Source organism: Mesoplodon densirostris, chromosome 10 (assembly GCF_025265405.1).
Source record: "Mesoplodon densirostris isolate mMesDen1 chromosome 10, mMesDen1 primary haplotype, whole genome shotgun sequence".
Taxonomy (NCBI): domain Eukaryota; kingdom Metazoa; phylum Chordata; class Mammalia; order Artiodactyla; family Ziphiidae; genus Mesoplodon; species Mesoplodon densirostris.
In genome coordinates, this window is record NC_082670.1 from 14,602,148 (window position 1) to 14,618,200 (window position 16,053).

A 16,053-nucleotide genomic window follows, 5' to 3' on the forward strand; every position below is an offset into this window, starting at 1 on the left:
TTTTGCTTTTATTTCCAAGGCCTTGGGAGATGGACCTAACAACATAGTTTCTTAATGGAAATCTATAAGAAGGACCTAACAACGTAGTTTCTTTTGTTGTTTTGTTTTGTTTTGTTTTGTTTTTTGGCAGTATGTGGGCCTCTCACTGTTGTGGCCTTTCCCGCTGCGGAGCACAGGCTCCAGACGCGCAGGCTCAGCAGCCATGGCTCACGGGCCCAGCCGCTCTGCGGCACGTGGGATCTTCCCAGACCGGGGCACGAACCCGTGTCCTCTGCATCGGCAGGTGGACTCTCAACCACTGCGCCACCAGGGAAGCCCAACAACATAGTTTCTTAATGGAAATCTATAAGAAGGAACAAGCTACCCCTGAAGCAGAGCAAAGAGGGGAAGCTGGCCCTATGGTTGTCAGTAATACAGAGGACAGAGTACTCAGGGAAAGACACACAGAGCTCTGAAACAGAATCAAGAGCTCAGAAAGTGATCCCTGGTTATCTGGAAACCTGAGATGACAGAACTAGTATCGCAGATGAGTGGGAAAAGCTGGGCTGGTCAATAAAGAGTGCTGGGGCAATAGGTTATCTATATAGAGGGAAAATTAATCCCTACCTCACACCATATTTTAAAAAATCGATTTCAAGCAGTTACATCAAAGATTTAAATGTGAAATGTAAAACTTTAAAATTTGCAGAAGGAAATACAAAAGAGTATTTTACGGCCCTCGGGTAGTAAAGGACTTTTTAAAACAAGACGTAAAATATTAACCTTAAATAAAAATAAAGGATAGATGTGAGTATTTTTAAAACTAGAACTTCTGAAAATCAAAAGCAATTAAAACCAAGTGAAAAGAGAAACCACAAGCTGGGGAAAAGATATTTGTATATGACAAAAGAGTAATAGGCACAGTCTGAAAATAACTCCTAGGGCTCAATTAGAAAAAGGCAAAAAATAAGCCAAGTGGGCAAAAAGTGAGCAAGCACTTTAAACAGAAAGCAAATCAATAGCCAATAAATATATGAAAAGATGTTCATCTTATTAGTTATGTAGGAAACGCAAATTAAAATCACAATTGAGATAGTATTTCACATGCCCCAAATTGATAAAAATTTTAAAGTTGGATAATATTAAGCACTATCATTAGCACAAGTAGCATCATTATCCTATACTACTGATGGTGATATAATCACTTTGGAAAACAATTTTATACATATATGGTAAAGTTTAACAAGCACACATCCAGCAATAATGCGCATAACAGCACTGTTTATAAAAGCCCAAACCTAGATACTACCCAAATGGCCATTGATGACAAACGGATAAACTGCAGTATATTCATACAATAGAATACTGCACAACAGCAAAAAGTGAATAAACTGCAGCTACATGCATCAACATGGACTAATATATCTCCAAAAAATAGTTGATTGTGGAGATGACTGCACGATGATATACATTTACCAACGCTCACCAAACTGTATGCTACATGGATAAATTTTACTACATGCAAATTATGCCTCAATAAAGTTCTCCCCCGTAAAAGTTGAGCAAATGAAGTGGAGGAAAAAGTGCAAAGAGAATCAATCCATTTACAAAAAGATCAACACCAGGCAAACACAGAAGTAAATGTAGTTAAGTTAATAAAGAAAATTAAGAGAAAGAAGTACACAAAAGTCTGAAGAGTAATTTCCTTTCAGGGGCAATGGAAATGAAAGCAGTTAGGAAAGGCATACAAGGGGCTTCAAAAGTACAACCTGGGTAGTGATACAGGGTACTTCAATTTTTTCTTAACTGTTAAAACCAAACATATAAATGATATACTCCTTTGTTACATATGCAATGTTTCAAAAATTTTTTTAAATAAAGGAAATGTAAATAGTTCTGTTTTAGAGAGCTCAACTGAAAAAGAACAAATTTATCTTAGCAAAATGTGATAAAAAATAATAATTAAGGCTAGCTACTTTATTTTGTTTCCAGGTTCCTCCTTAACTTCAAAATTCCAAAATTTGATTAAATTTTCTAATTTGGGTTATCCTCTTAGAAAATACACCCTTAAATATTAAGGGCTAAAGGGCTATGATATATGCAAACTACTCTCAAAGAGCTCAAAAATAATTTTTTTTTTTTGGTCGCACCACACGGCTTGCGGGATCTTAGCTCCCCGACAAGGAATTGAACCCCGGCCACAGCAGTGAAAGCGCCGAGTCGTAACCACTGGACCACTAGGGAATTCCGCCAAGATAAAATTTATATACATATTTATAAAAATATGTGTCATATATATACAGAGATATGATTAAGCAAATGCAGCAAAGGCTTAAAATGTGGAAGCTTGCTATTCTTGCAACTTGACATTTTTTCAAAATTTAAAAAAAATTTTTAACTGTTGCCCAAGGAGAGACTAAAAAGTCAGCAAAAGAAACAGCACTGGATACTGAGAACACCCTTTTTATGCCTCTATCCTATTCTAGTCACGTTGGATTGTAATGAATCACAGAACTGCATTACCTGCTCCCTCCCACTGGTCTCAGATGAAGAGGTTCTGGAATAACCAGACTGAAGCATCCGATAGTACACTATTAAAGGGTCCTGGCCTAAAACTGTCATACAGTAGCAAAGTGGTTTCTTATGATACCGCAAGTGCTGGTGTTTTGCGAGAGGACACTGTAGATTCACAAATTTCTGTTTAAAAAGAGTACTGCTTTCTTTGGGGACTAAGAAATACAAAAAGACAAATGTCTCCCAACTTCTGAAAACAGTGACAGAAATCAATTCATCCTCTCAAGCACTGTGGATTTTCTTTTTTCTTAAATTTATTTATTTATTTATTTATTTTTGGCTGCTTTGGGTCTTCATTGCTGTGTGCGGGCTTTCTCTAGTTGCGGCGAGCAGGGGCAATTCTTCGTTGTGGTGCACGGGCTTCTCATTGCGGTGGCTTCTCTTGTTGCGGAGCACGGACTCTAGACACGTGGGCTTCAGTAGTTGTGGCTCGTGGGCTCAGCTGCTTCACGGCCTGTGGGATCTTCCCTGCCCAGGGCTCGAACCCGTGTCCCCTGCATTGGCAGGTGGATTCTTAACCACTGCGCCACCAGGGAAGTCCAAGCACTGTGGATTTTCTAAAGTACAATAAGGTATGCTGCATAAACACTGAAGGGAAATGCTTCTGTTCCCAAACGACACATATTCAATCACATGTCCTCTTTCACAGTACAGAAGGGCTGTGCAGAAGAGAATATAAGCTCTTTGAAAGCAAAATCCATACTCTAATAGATACCTTTCAACTAATGATAAACAGCCTCTTGCTTTACAATATTATATTCAATATGAATACACAAGTCAAATGTACAATATACAACATGACTTAAGGAAAAATAAGACCAGATGAGATGGGGGTGTATGCCATCTCAACAGAGGTGCTGAAACTCGCCTACCACCATACATCATAGTTCATTAGAAATTTACATTAACCTCCTCTGGGTCAAAAAGGCACTTTGCATAGAAAAATGTATCATGCCCTGGTCTGCTGTTAAGTATAAATCTTTTAGGGAAAAGTCACCAGAGTGTGCCATAGCTCACTGATAAGTTAATTACTAGTGAGACAAAGCATGTGACCAATGGCTTTTGGAAAAAGTCCTGCTTAATATTTATGAAGTAACCACAAAGGTATTCCTGCTATGAGTTAAGCCAGCCACAACATTTTAATTCTGGCTACTGAGAGATTAGAGAAATAACAGGCAGCTGCTGTTATATTTCAGCACTTTTGTATAAACAACAATGTGACCAAGGTCTGGAGACCTTGGCTCTCTAAATGTATTCTGTTGTTAGTGCAGTTGGGATAGGAAACCAGTTAGGATAGGAAAAGAAAAACATGCTTTTAAACACAAACATAAAATATACCTGAAAACAGTGTTCTTAATTTTGTAGAGTTGTGCAAATCTTTGAAATTTTGATGAAAGATATGAACTCTCACCCTTGGAAATTGCACATGCCTCCATAAACACACCCTTTTACATCTAACTGGAGGGGATTCACTGACCCCAGTTTAAAATACCCTGCACAACACAGATTGTCATAATACTGCGATGAAGGAAGGAAGGAAGGAAGGAAGGAAGGAAGGGAGGGAGGGAGGGAGGGAGGAAAAAGAGTACCAACTCAAGCTTGGATGCCTAAAGAATGACAAACTAAGAGGCCAAAACTAAACTCCGTTAAGAAATGACAAATACAGTACTGGTGGACTTTTAAAGTAATCATTATAATGGCTTTATAATGATTCACTGAATAAAATTCACTGATTAACCAAAATGATACATTTCTACAAAATGCAGTCACAAACTAATTTTAGCTAGCTCCCTTCTTCCTCAACAAAGACTTGCACTAAGACAATTATTAATTACAACCAATTTATTGGGCACTCACAATGCAAGAGCCTATTGAAAACAAAAACTATTGACCCAAATAGTTTTCCTAGGATATAGTCTGTAGCATACTGCTCTAATTGTTTAACTTAATCCTTGTTCTTTTGTAAATCCTTGTTCAAATGTAAATTACATCTGGCAGAGCCTCAGAGTGTGGGGCATCTGATCCTTTCTGTTGATCTCTGTAAATACAAAATTACAAATCTCTGCTTCCTAATGTACAAGGAAAAGAAGGGCTGTGAGCAAGCTGATTCACTTCTAACAAACCAGAGGGGATCTGAACAAATCTGAGCGCAAACCTCATTTCTGATTAGAGAAACAGAAGATTAAAAATATAATTACTCAAATACATGTGATGTTACAAAGTAATTTATTAATGGATCACCAAATAAAGCACTGTAATTATGGATTTCACTGGTCAAATTTACCTTCTTACATTCTTTAGGACCAACAGATAGTAGAACATATGCAGGCAAACACATCCCTTTCTTATACCCTATTTTCTGGATAAGCGTCCCATGGAATTTTAACAAAAGCATTATTTATTCAACAGTTGAGCATTTGCAAAATCACAAGCAATAGCTATCTCTCCATCTTAGGAATTCATCTTTATTCCTCTAATAATCCTCAAGTACACTTTTAATTGTACCTAACCAAATCCAAATGAAACATTAAAAAAATACTTAGATTATAAATATCCCTTAACCATCCACCTAGAAAAACTTCTAACTACTGAAGGACTTTCAAGTTTTTAATTTCAAATATCTTAAAAGAATACTATTGGCTGTGAATAACTAAGTATGTGGGTTATCACTAACCCACACCAAAGGAGCTCCACGCTGCCAGAATCTACTTTCCATGTCTGCTCTAATGCAATTCTCCATGTACTTCATTTTTTTAAATAACTATTGAGACATAATCCATATACCATACAATCCACCCATTTAAAGTGTACAATTCAGTGGGTTTTGGTATATTCAGAGTTGTGCAGTCATCACCACAATTAATTGTAGAACGTTCTCAACACCCCAAAAGAAAATCCCTCACCCATTTGCAGTCTCCCCATTTCCCCCAACACCCCCCCCCCCACCAGGCCTAGACAACCACCAATCATACTTTGTCTCTGTGGATTTGCCTGTCTGGACTTCTCATATAAATGGCATCATATAATATGTGGTCCTTTATGATGGGCTTCCTTGACTTAGCATCATGTTTTAAAGGCTCATGCATGTTGTAGCACACATCAGTACCTCATTCCTTTTTATTGCCACATAATATTGCATTGTATGGATAGAACACATTTTATTTATCTAGTCATCAGCTGTAGAACATTCAGGGCCTCACTTTCATCAAATTTTTCCTTCTTAAAAAAAATTTTTTTAAGTATAAGGGAATATAGCCAATATTATATAACAACTTTAAATAGAGGATAATCTATAAAATTTTTGAATCACTATGTTGTACACCTGAAACTAATATAATATTGTAACTCAACTATACTTCAATTTTTTTTAATTTAAAAATAGATTTTTAAACAATGTTTTAAACTTCCAAAAATATTTTATATACAACTTTTCTAGAAGCAAGTTGACAGTCTGTATTTAAATTTTAAATGCTCATATCCTTTTACCTAATATAAATTTCAAAAAAAATTATATTAAAGAAATAAGAAGGCAAAGATAAATATATAATGATGCCCATTGGAATAAACTTGACCCATTTTGTAGTCTGGTGGAACACAATTCAAGTGCTTCTTGGATCTGTGTCTCCTGGGCTGCAGTCCTAACAAACCCCAAATAAATTCATTTTTTGGCCACAAAAGGAAAAATGATGCGCACTGGAGTACTGTTTATAGTGAAAACTTATCCAGCTGTATCCTCAATAGGAGAATGAGTAAATAAAGTATCATTCATCCATACAATGAAATGTAGTTAAAAAAGAAACAGTTAAAAAGAATGAGGTAGCCTCATATGCATTCACAGGGAAAGGAAGGCATTATTCTGTTAAGTTAAAAAGCAACTTAGAGAACGCTTCATATAATCTGATTTAGGTAAAATTATATGCATATACATATATACATAGGTGCCTGAATACACATCCATTTTCCCTCTCTTTCTCAAAGGATACAATCCAAACTTTTAAAAATGATTGCCCTTAGGAAGTAAAAGGGAAGAGGGAGGTTTCTTATCATTTATTCTCTTAATAACCAGGGGGAAAGGAAAAAAAAATTTTTTAAGCCCCTATGATAGGTATCACTTAACTGAAATTGAAAAAATTCCTTAAAACTAAATAATTAGATCAGTATTTTTGAACAGGTAATAAACTCCTATGGTTCAAGGACAACATCTTCCCCCCCTTTTTGGGGGGAGGGGTGGCAAAGGCCTTCACAAATCCCATCATTCCTCAGGTTTGGAACAGCTGCTCAATAAATGCAGCTTACTAAACATGCTACCAGTATTATATTTTAAGTATAATATACAGCATAATTTAAAATACAGTATTAGGCTTCTTCAGAAAAACTTTTCTTAGTTTTCATTCTAATTACCTGATTTTGCCTGCTTTTCAATATTATATCTTCCTTTACATTACATTTAAGACATTTTCACAACAGGTAGAATTATACTGATTCTATGACCAAAGTTCAACTGGCTATTACATGCATGTTTACAAGGACTTTTATATAATTCTTTAAATTCAGAATCACTGAACATGAGAGTCAGATGAAGCCTTAGGTGTGATCTGGTCCAACCTCCTCAATTTACAAACTGGGGCTGTTTCTGCAGATGTTAAGTTACTTGCCCAGGATCTGGCAGTCAGCAGCCAAGCCAGGACTAGCACCTGTTTTTATTTAAACATAACAACTACAATAACAGAACTATTCTACCAATTCATTTAACAGCCACTCTGCTTTCTTTCATTTCTGAACCACTCAGGTATATAAATAACTGACTGGACAAAGTTTCATGTGGATTTTTCTCCCTGCACACCAATCTGGACATCTGGCTAAACAAATCTTCCCTATAATTTCCATAAATATACTTGAACAACTGCCTTTCTTGAGCAAACACAACAAAAGGCACTCACTCGTTGTCTGTAACACAAAAAGTACCCATTTCTGGGTCAAAATTTATCTTATCTTACTTCAATACACCAGTGGAACTAATCTTAATGATGTGGCCATTTGGATGTGATAACAGCTGAAAGCAAAGTCACGTTTATTAAACCAAAGAGGCTGTGTGCTATGTATAAGCTGGCAATTCCCTGTTTACTGTGACTTCTTGCAAAGTCCCAGGAAAAGGTTATACCAAATCAATACAGTTTGTTTCCATGCATTAACCTGTACAGTTAATTTATACCAACTTGGTGTTTGCACATCTACATAATTGCTTAAATACATGCAAATTTATTCATCACACCAACCGACTATTGTCTTTTACAGTTAAAGATGATGCCACTGATAGTGACTGTTATCCTTGTATACAGATTTGCCTGAAATGACTTCCACCTGTTTCAGATCATAAATACAATTTTTTAAAGTAAATGTTACTTTAAATCTTATGGTCTAGCAATTTGAGGGTAAACGAGAAACAAAGCAAGCTGAGGTAGATTCACTGCCAGGCACTGTTCTAAGCACTCTTCAAGCATTAACTCATGTAATCCTTACATCCACCTCAAGTAGGTCCTGTCATCCTCATTTACAAATGAGGAAACTGCGGCATGGAGAGGTCAGGTAACTTGTCCAGGGTCCCACAGCAGTACGTGAAAAAGCTGGGATTTGAACTCAGACAGTCTGGCTCCAGAGTCTGTGCCTACAACCATTGCTCTACGGGTCCATTGTGAAGAAGGTCCATAAAGTCCAGAGTGTGCACACTCTTTCAAAGACTGTCAGCCATGCAGCTATGAGTGCCACCTGCTTGTGGTCCTCCCTTTGCAAATGAATTAGCAGAGTCTTATCCATCATCTACATCTTGCCTAGCACTGTAAGAACAGCCAAGATAGAAACATGAAATCCAAGACAGGATCTCAATATTCAAGAAATCAACAATCTAATTAGGGAGACAAGTTATGCCTAAATGAAATAATTAGTGAAGGCAGTATTAGGGTTATCACAATATTTGAAGAAATGATGTGTATGGAGTACCTAACAGCCTGGTAGAGGTTTCTTCCTTCCCGTTCACACTATCATGAAACTGGCCATCACAATGGCTCCCATAGTTTTACAAAAAGCTTTTAAAGAACACTCTAAAGTCTTGCAACAGTCTTCCTCCAGGAAATACAGAGAAAATTTTCAACCATGAAATGTCACCAAACCCTGCTATTGAAGCAGCCTTCTGTCTGATAACCTGACACAGAAATAGAAAGCTTTTTATATAATAGACACCTGCCTCTACAAGCCGCTATGCTTTCATCTAGTTACAATTATACCTTGTGCACAATGAGGGATTTAACCAAAGCACAGTCACCACCCATTCTAATCAACTGTAATTTATCTTCAGCGATACTGATTTCATCTACTATCTCCAGATGATCCATCACATCACCCTAAACTCTAAATCCACTGAAGTGGCTTGCAAAAACTGTTGCCTGGAAAATGTTATCTCTGGCTCCGCTTAGCAGAGAAATTTCTTGCAACTGTTCTTTAAGAAAATCTTTATTTGCATAGCGGGGTTCTGCACATCTAACCCTGTATCTGGTGAAAACTAGATACATCAGAATTCTGAGTATCTAAAATTGTGAAGTAAAATGTCTATAAATATCCTAATACATAGTTTGTTGCTTATAACATTGGTTCTCAAGCTATAAATAGTAAAGACTATTCTCTATAAATGTAGTACAGCTGTTATTTGAATTTTGAGAGGCAAAGACAATTGGATATTCTAACAGCAATTTACTTTTTCCCATCTACTACCCTCACAGTATTTCAAATTTCAAACTTCTATTCAACTGCTTCATAGTCACCTTGAATGTATAATGTGATACTTTCAATTAATTCTTGGTGTATGACTTATTCTTGTATTTTAATTTCATTTACTCCATCTAATCCATTGTCATGGTTTTATTCATCCCAACACTAAACTGATTTTCATCCCCTATTTATTTTCTTGAATGGATAAAAATTCAATTATGAACATATTTTGGCAATGCTAACGGTTTTGTGTTACTTATTTCTAAATGAAAAATTAATATGTTGGTACGCTGCATACAAGTCACTGTTTAGGAGCTATATACATCTTATCATTCCTCCAATGTTTACTGTAAGCCTTTGTGCTAAGTACACAATGACAAGTAAAACTGACATGAAGCCTGAAGTTCATGAGAGCTTCTAGAGAGACATTCTCATTTATATTCATAGAGCGTGCATGGGATATTCAGCCACACTCATACAGAACCATGAATTTTATGTACATTTGCAAATTGCTCCTTATTAACCGTGCTCCATTATGCTTGGGAACTAGATACAATGCAAGTACAGTAATATTCAGTTGCCACCAAAAATAAAATTCTCGGAATACCAGATGTTTCTCTGTATGAACACATACAAGTCAAGAGTTGGAAAGCAGGAGAGGAAAGAATGTATTCTTAGAAAAATAAACTGGCTGGAAACAGGAAGTCACTAAACAATCCTAAAATAAGATGATTCTAACACCTTTTGTATCAGTAATCTCTCCCCAGCAAATAGAGGTCTACACTGCCTGAAGTAGATGGGACTCCTCTTCAGGCAAAATAGGTCATTTTCAATTTATACTTATTAAACCGCCACATTAACCCCAAAAATGAATATGAACTTTGGGGACATCTAATGGTAGGTTTCCTCGTGCCATTAAAAGTTCTCAGTTCCCACCAACTAACATGCCCTCCCCAAGAGGCTGTGGTCACAGTCTAGGAAAAGCTGCATTATGCATTCATTCTGGATGGCATTTGTGATTCCCCAACCAGTAGAGAAATGTTAGGAGTTAAAAGTTACCAACATGGTAGAATCATAAAAAAAGAGTATGAGTCAATGGAAATTAAAAATAAAAAATTCTTCACAACAAAAGAAACAATCAACAAAATGAAAACGACAAAAATAGAGTGGGAGAAAATATTTGCAAACCATATATGGGATAAGGAGTTAATACCCAAAATACATAAAGAACTCATATATATAACTCAATAATAAAAAACAAACATCTGATTTAAAAATTGGCAGAGGAATGAAATAGACATTTTTTTCCAAAGAAGGTATCCCAATGACCAACAGGTACATAAATAGATTTCCAACATCACTAATCATTAGGGAAATGCATATCAAAGCTACAAGAAAGGGCTTCCCTGGTGGCGCAGTGGTTGAGAGTCCGCCTGCCAATGCAGGGGACACAGGTTCGTGCCCCGGTCCAGGAAGATCCCACGTGCCACGGAGTGGCTGGGCCCGTGAGCCATGGCCGCTGGGCCTGCGTGTCCGGGGCCTGTGCTCCGCAGCAGGAGAGGCCACAACAGTGAGAGGCCCACGTACAAGAAAAAAAAAAAAAAAAAAAAACTACAAGGAAGTATCATCTCACACCTGTTAGAATGGCTATCATCAAGAAGGAAAGAGGGCTTCCCTGGTGGCGCAGCCATTAAGAATCCGCCTGCCAATGCGGGGGACACGGATTCGTGCCCCGGTCCGGGAAGATCCCACATGCCGCGGAGCGGCTAGGCCCCGTGAGCCACAACTACTGAGCCTGCGCATCTGGAGCCTGTGTGCCCCGCAACGGGAGAGGCCGCGACAGTGAGAGGCCCGCACACCACGATAAAAAAAAAAAAAGAAAAAAAAGAAGGAAAGAGGTAACAAGCATTGCCAAGGATGTGGAGAAAAGGGAACCCTTGGACGTTGTTGGTGGGAATGTAAATTGGTGCAGCCACTATGGAGAACAACATGGAGGTTCCTCAAAAAATTAAAAACAGAATTACCATATGATCAGGCAATCCCACTTCTGAGTGTATAGCCAAAGGAAATAACAATATATCAAGGAGAAATATGCACTCCCACGATTATTGCAACATTGTTCACAATAGCCAAGATATGGAAATGGAAACAACCTAAGTGCCTGTCAATGGATGAAAGGATAAAGATGATGTGTGGTGTGGTGTGGTGTGGTGTGTGCGTGTCTGGAATATTAGTCAGTCATGAGAAAGAAGGAAATCCTGCCATTTGCGACAACGTGGGTGGACCCTGAGGACATTATGTTAAGTGCAATAAGCCAGACAAAGACAAATACTATCTGATATCACATATGTGGAATCTAAGAAAAGCTGAACTTACAATCTGGGTTTTGTTTTTTAATTATAAAAAAGTAAATGAACAAGTTCATAACATAGTTAAAATTATCTAAATAATGTTAAGGGGGGTTGAAGTTAAAACAAGGGTCAGAGAAAGGAGAATGGATTTTGAATCACCTAAGAAGAACTAATGAACATGAGTTTGTGGAGAGGAAGCTAAAAGGACATTTCAGACTGGAGAAGATAAGAATGTAAGAATTTCAATATGCAACTTCATAAGATCTGGACCTGGTAAGGAGTGGAGTGGAGTGGGGGACCTGATAAGGAGCTGAGATTACCAAGGTGGGAAGTAGCAACTGATGTGGAGATAATCAAGCAAGTTAAGACATGAGCCTAACCAAATCCCAGGAATCAAGTTAGGGACTTGAAATTACCATAAAATTGGCCCAACAAGCACCACATATATTTTAAGCCCTTTATATTATCCTTTAATTAGGTCAGACCAAGAGAGACAAACTGCACTTACAATATTTTACCAACCAACTACTGTAAATTAAACAGACAAAAACAGTCCAGTCAAAGTGACTGCATTTAAAGTTTGGGGGATCTAATGCACAGCATGGCAATTATAGTTAGTAATACTATATCATATACTTGAAAGTTGCTAAGAGACCAGATCTTAAGTGCTCTCACCACAAAAAAGAAATGGTAATTATGTGGCGTGATGGAGGTGTGAGCTAAGCTAAGGTGGTGATTATTTTTGCAACATACAAGTGCATCAAATCAACACGTTGTATACCTTAAAGTTACACAATGTCCTATGTCAATTATATCTCAATAAAGCTGGGGGGGAAACGTGATTGCATTAATAGTAAAGATGCTGTTGAGGATACTGTTCACTAAATGACACTGTGTGAGGATACGGGGCTTCCCTGGTGGTGCAGTGGTTGAGAATCCGCCTGCCAATGCAGGGGACATGGGTTCAAGCCCTGGTCCAGGAAGATTCCACATGCCATGGAGCAACTAAGCCCATGTGCCACAACTACTGAGCCTGCTCTCTAGAGCCCGTGAGCCACAACTACTGAGCCCATGCACCACAACTACTGAGCCCGTGTACCACAACTACTGAGCCCGCATGCCACAACTACTGAAGCCTGCATGCCTACAGCCTGTGCCCAACAAGAGAAGCCACCACAATGAGAAGCCCGTACACCACAATGAAGAGTAGCCCCCGCTCACCACAACTAAAAAAGAAAGTCCGTACCAAGCAACAAAGACCCAAGGCAGCCAAACATAAATAAATAAATAAATAAATAAATATTTTTTTTAAAAAAAAAAGAGGAGATGGAGATATTTCATCCAGGGCTTAGTAACAACAATAGCTATTTGACTTTTGAGCAACTGGTTTGTCTTCTTCTTTTAGACATATAACTCATAGTGTTTTTCTTTTTGCATGGGCTTCTAGAATATTCCAGCCAAATATGAGGTCCACCTCCAGAAACTACACAGACTTTACAATGTACACTGGGCATCTTACTCCTAGTTTCAAACTATTTCTCTTCTTCTCCTTTTACCTTGGATATCCTCCCCAAGCCCTGTGTTCCAGTCTGTGCTCTGGAGTGCTCAGTGTTTAGTTGGTGATACTGTTTTTTATCCACATTTTAACATTTGGGAATTGGGACACATAATCAAGGTTTAATGGCTCAATTAGCAACAGTTTTTCTTTCTTTTGTGGCACCTCACTACTGACAAGTCGTACAATGGATAGCATTTTTGTTTCAGAGAAAATATGGTAATAAACTTAAGTACAGGCTTGAAATAGCCGTAAAAGGTCAAGCTTTTCCTGCAAAGGCCGAGACACAGGAGAGAAGCAAGCAGTAAGCCATAACAAAGGCCATAAAGGGGAAGAGTACAGGAAAGATCTGTGAAGGCACCTGGGGATGGAGGCAACAAACAGAAGACACTGACTACAGAGATGCGCAGAGCCAGGAAGAGGCAAGAGTCTGAAGGTGGAGCCAGACGGAGGAGCCGTGGTACCCTGGCCCTGCCCTCAGGGAAAAGCTGATGCTGGTGTGGGAGCCGAATGAACATTTACCTGAGTCTGGAGGTCATTCCCAGGTACCCTGAATGAGACCCTGAGACAGCTCAGCCACAGAGAGCTCAAGACTCTTACGTCTATCTGACCTGACAAATTCCCTGTGGCCCTTTCTCCCCCTGTCCTTGGAGCCTCCATTGTTGTAGGTATAAACACAGCCACGCTACATCTTTCCATTCACTTAGAATCTTCCTCATGCTTGACTCAAAATATGATTTCTCCAATTAGTTCTGGCTTATTAATGACAAAGCAATGAGTAGGATGAAGTTTATGTTTTCAGCTAGTCCCAAAGTATCTTAACATTTATGCATTTGAGTCAATTATTTAGACTGCAGGTCTGTCTGTCCTCTCTCCTACTGCACTGTAAACTTCAAGTTCACAAGGAAAATCATTTATCCCATATAGTATAATTATATGACCAGTGGGTGTAGACATTAAAGGGTTTTGCTTCCCTTTCAACATTGTGACCAATAAAAGTGGGATCCAGAGAAGGAGGAAGAGTGGCATGTGGATTCACATGGGGAGAAAAAGTTTTACAATATGAACAATATATTACCAATGACTGCAAGAGGACCCAAGAGAACTATTTGATGGAAATGTTCTGGATCTTAATGGTGGTGGTTACACAGATGTATGCAGTTATTACAACGCAAGAACGTGTACACTTAAAATGGGTGCATTTTACTGTAGGTAAATAACACCTCAATAAAGTTGTTTTTGTTTTGTTTTTTTTTGCGGTATGCGGGCCTCTCACTGTTGTGGCCTCCCCCATTGCGGAGCACAGGCTCCGGATGTGCAGGCTCAGCGGCCATGGCTCACGGGCCCAGCCACTCCGCGGCATGTGGGATCTTCCCGGACCGGGGCACGAACCTGTGTCCCCTGCATTGGCAGGCGGACTCTCAACCACTGCGCCACCAGGGAAGCCCCAATAAAGTTGATTTTAAAGAATGTTATCCAGGGACTAATCATTCAGTTTAGAGTAAACCAGCTCCATTAACTCTCTTCATCTTCTTTTAGCTGCTCATATTGTAGCCACCTCACTAATTCTCATAAAATACATTTGAAAAATGGTAGGCAAAATGCAAATAATGTTCAAATAAGTCCATTTTCCTACTTGTCAGAAGCTATGATGATTCATTGGCCTAAAAGGATGTTTTAATAAGTCTTGTCTGTGGTTCTCAAAAGTTGACATCTGGAAACTGTACTTTATTCCCTATTGCCCTCAAATGTAGAAAAAGCAAAGATAATAAGTATTGAAGCCCATCATTAATAAAGTGGAAGTAAATCAAATTCATTAAAGTAGTAGAAAATGTCTCTATTACATGGAGGAAGAAAATAAAAGTAGAATGCTGTCAAGCTGAGCATACCCTGATGCTGGTTTCTTGAAAAGAAACACAGAAGTTTAAAGTTTTGGGTATTTTTTGGTTTTGGGGTTTTTGTTTTTGTTGTTTTTTTTGGTAATAATGTGTATTGGACAAAAATGATACTAGCCTGGCAAATTTTTCACAGACTTAGGTAAACACCACCTGAAGATCTTCAAAGTTGACTTGATTTCATTCCAGATAAATGTTTTTAGAATTCTGAAAGGTATATATAAAAAAAAAAAAAATCAAAGGAAACTAAGGTGTCCCAACTGAAAATGCAGGATTAGTTTTCTCTGATAGTTTTAAGTTTTGGTCATGTTTAATCTCTAGATATGGTTTGTCCACATATTTAATTTGGTGATAATGTTTCCATTAAGGCTAGACATACAAACATCTAAAACTTGACTGAGAACAGTGTTCAAATATTAAAAATCATAGGTGGGGAAAAATAAGGCTCTTGTTCTATTTGATTCAAATCTAAAGACCATTTTATTGGTCAATATTTCAACAGTTATTGAGAGAAACTCAGTTCAGACATAGAAACTCTTTCCCTGGTCCTTACAAAATTTCACATAGCTTTTACTGAGTCAAAAGTTCCATTCTCCTTTTAGAAGCAGGAAGGAAAAAAAATTATTACAAGTGACTCAAAACAAAGTAATTTAACTGTGCTTCATTAGTGAGATGTTTTCAGAGCACAGCCATCGAAGACATCTGTGATGTTAAATCTTGTTACTTATTTAGTAGCTTTAGTATCAGGATTGATATGGACTTTGTTGTTTTATTTTAAGTTTATCTTTGTGGTGATAAAGAGCACATTAGCTTTAGTCACAATTTTAGATTAAGAAATAATCACAAGCTCATCAAATTAAAAAGAAGTACAACAGTGGGGTTAAAAACTTTCAAATAGGTAAGTAGTATGATAAAGGCAAGGTTAAAATTAAAATTA

At 37.9% G+C, this 16,053-nt stretch overlaps 1 protein-coding gene across 1 annotated transcript in view; it reads right to left on the reverse strand.

Annotated features, from left to right (window-relative positions):
* Nucleotides 1–16,053, reverse strand: part of KIF13A (kinesin family member 13A) — a 213,938-nt gene that overhangs the window by 177,680 nt on the left and 20,205 nt on the right.